The following is a 3,800-nucleotide window of genomic DNA, read 5'->3' on the forward strand; positions in this document are numbered from 1 at the left end:
TGTGTCTCCCTCGTCTACTTGTGATCCGATCGACCAAAACGCATCTTAATACCGGGTGGAAACAGGGCCTTAAACGGATGAATACATTAATGGACGAATACACTAGTGATGGGCTTTTTCGAAACACTGCTTCATGAAGCTTCAAAACCTTTACAAATCTTTTGATTCAATGGAAGCAGTAGTTTGGAGAGTGTTATTTAAACTGCCAAAGTCATGTGATTTCAGTAAGCAAGGCTTTGTTACATCATAACTGTTTTGAAACGTTTTAATATTGTAATGGTGATCGACTCCAGCGCCGAATCATTGAACAAGTGTCTATGTCTATTACCTGAGTATCAATTGTCTTAAGCAGTGTTGGGGAAAGTTACTTTTAAAAGTAATGCATTACAATATTGCGTTACTCCCTAAAAAAGTAACTAATTACGTTAGTTACTTTTTATGAAAAGTAATGTGTTATATTACTTTTGCGTTACTTTTTTTCACCTAGGCTGGGATTGCTTGTTTGTTTATAATAACAACAAAAAAGTTCTATTTTTAGCAAATGTTAAGGCCATTTCACACCAAAAGTGAAAAGACTTCGCCTCAGGCTGAAGAAAATGCGTATTTATGCCTGTACAGAGGGCGCAGCTCAAACACACCTTTCAGCTGTGCTGCCATTCCGGATTACAGAAGAATAGGATACAGAAAAATTAACACTCTTATTTCTAAATCTAAAGTCATTTTTGCTTATTAGAATGGTTCAATTAGATTATTGAAGGTCATCAGCAGACATTGGTTAATAAAGTGAGATTAAATACATAGTTTATTTTTGTCATTTAATATGAGTAAAAGAGGTGAGTAAATGCATGTTCACATTTAGTCTAGATCTACAATAAAACACAGTGCACACAACGCATCTGCACATTATTTCTCTCAATGTGGGGACAGGAGAGCGGTCAGTCAATAAACTTCTTTAGATTTAATATGATTAATATATATTTAATTTATATACTATAGTATTTCCTACCTGAATACTACCTGAAATCTTTTTATTTTATTTGCATCTTTGTTCTATTGTTTTTATTAGAGCTATTGCTTGTTATTTTTTGTTATAAAAAATACTTAAATACTTAAGTAAACTTCTTAGTGTTGAGCCCTGTGTGATTAGAGTCCCTTTTAAGACCTGCACCTTTTATTATAAAACTTCTTAGTGTTGAGCCCTGTGTGATTAGGGTCCCTTTCAAAATCTGTTATGTGGAAAAATAAAATAATGTTAAAAATCTTGCCCACCAGGAATGTTACTTGGCCCACCTTACACCTCAAAGCTGGAGCCTTGCCTGAATAACAGTATAATTTATGGATCTCAGACATAGCAAAATATGGCTTTAGAGCAAAACCTGTGTAGCCTATAAACTAACAAGGAAGCACTAGATAATGTTTAGATACACTATATTGCCAAAAATATTGGGACACCCCTCCAAATCATTGAATTCAGGTGTTCCAATCACTTCCATGGTCACAGGTGTATAAAATCAGGCATCTAGGCATGCAGACTGCTTCTACAGACATTTGTGAAAGAATGGGTCGCTTCTCAGGAGCTCAGTGAATTCAAGCGTGGTACTGTGATAGGTTGCCACCTGTGCAATAAGTCTATTTGTGAAATTTCCTCACTACCAAATATTCCACGTTCAACTGTTAGTGGTATCATAACAAAGTGGAAGCAATTGGGAACAACAGCAACTCAGCCACAAAGTGGTAGGCCACGTAAAATCACAGAGAGGAGTCAGTACATGCTGAGGCGCACAGAAGTCATTAACTTTCTGCGGAGTCAATAGCTACAGACCTCCAAACTTCATGTGGCCTTCAGATTAGCTCAAGAACAGTGCATAGAGAGCTTCATGGAATGGGTTTCCATGGCCGAGCAGCTGCATCCAAGCCTTACATCACCAAGTGCAATGCAAAGTGTCGGATGCAGTGGTGTAAAGCACACCGTCACTGGACTCTAGAGCAGTGGAGACATGTTCTCTGGAGTGATGAATCACGTTTCCCTGTCTGGCAATCTGATGGACGAGTCTGGGTTTGGTGGTTGCCAGGAGAACGGTACTTGCCTGACTGCATTGTGTCAAGTGTAAAGTTTTGTGGAGGGGGGATTATGGTGTGAGGTTGTTTTTCAGGGATTGGGCTTGGCCCCTTAGTTCCAGTGAAAGGAACTCTTAATGCTTCAGCATACCAAGACATTTTGGACAATTTCATGCTCCCAACTTTGTGGGAACAGTTTGGGGATGGTCCCTTCCTGTTCCAACATGAATGCACACCAGTGCACAAAGCAAGGTCCATAAAGACATGGATGAGTGAGTTTGGTATGGAGGAATTTGACTGGCCTGAACAGAGTCCTGACCTCAACCCGATAGAACACCTTTTGGATGAATTAGAGCGGAAACTGCGAGCCAGGCCTTCTCGTCCAACATCAGTGCCTGATCTTACAAATGTGCTTCCAGAAGAATGGGCAAAAATTCCCATAAACAGACTCCTAAACCTTGTGGAAAGCCTTTTCAGAAGAGTTGAGGCTGTTATACCTGCAAAGGGTGGGCCAACTCCATATTAAACCCTACAGATTAAGAATGGGATTTCATTAAAATTCATGTGCACGTAAAGGCAGGCATCCTAAAACTTTTGGCAATATAGTGTAAGTGTGATGTGGGGATGTGCAATGTTTCTGTAGGTTACTTTATAACACCAGTAGGTCGCAACAAAGGACTGTCTTTATAAGTGAGACAGAATCTGAATAAAATGAGTAATTATTATTAATTCAGAAAAAAAAAAAGACTAACTGAATTAATCAGCATACCAGTCTTTCTTTTACTGCCACAGACTATCTTTATATGGCAGAAATAGTATGGTAGGCTACTATATGCTATTTCGAATTAAGCCACAGTCACGAATCCTTCACTGAACAGGTTCTAATTCATTCAGGAGTGCAAAAAGTGACTATGAGTGAGTCATTGAATCATTTACTGAAACACTTAAAAACAAAAACTATGTTATTTATTACTCACCCTCATGTCGTTCTACACCTGTAAGACCCTCACAAATTAAGATATTTTTGATGAAATCCGATGGTTCAGTGAGGCCTTTATTGCCAGTGAGTTAATTTACACTTTCAGTGCCCAGAAAGGTACTAAAGACATATTTAAAACAGTTCATGTGACTACAGTGGTTCAACCTTAATGTTATAAAGCGACTAGAATACTTTTTGTGTGCCAAAAAAACTAAATAATGACTTTTCAACAATATCTAGTGATGGCTGATTTCAAAACACTGCTTCGAAGCTTTACAAATCTTTTGTTTCAAATCAGTGGTTCAGATTGGAAAAATCAGCATCTCATTAATAATAAATTACTTCAGATCACTTTGTCAGTATATGAATGCCCCTCCTCTCTATTCCAATCTTGAATGTGTTTACCAGCACCATGTATTACATAAATACAATCATACAGTCCTGAAATTACAAATTTTGGGGATAATTTAATTCATGTGTAGTTTCTTTTTCAGTAGTTGTTGTTCCTTTGAAAAAATACAAAGCATTTAAATAGCTTAAGTAATTAAATATATTAGGCTACTCTGGGTAAATGTCATAACTGAACCAAATAGCTACTGCATCAACACCCAGGGTGGAGGCTTATGTGAACGTTTTTCTCCCTTTTTCTTTTTCCCTCTGCCCACCTCCTTTGAGGAGTTGCCTTGCCCCTCCTACCTGCTCATAAAAGTGGAAACCATGCTGCCTAAAATCTCTACTACGTTTCTCCTTCTGTCTTCTGGAT

This window comes from Chanodichthys erythropterus, chromosome 10 (assembly GCF_024489055.1).
Source record: "Chanodichthys erythropterus isolate Z2021 chromosome 10, ASM2448905v1, whole genome shotgun sequence".
Taxonomy (NCBI): domain Eukaryota; kingdom Metazoa; phylum Chordata; class Actinopteri; order Cypriniformes; family Xenocyprididae; genus Chanodichthys; species Chanodichthys erythropterus.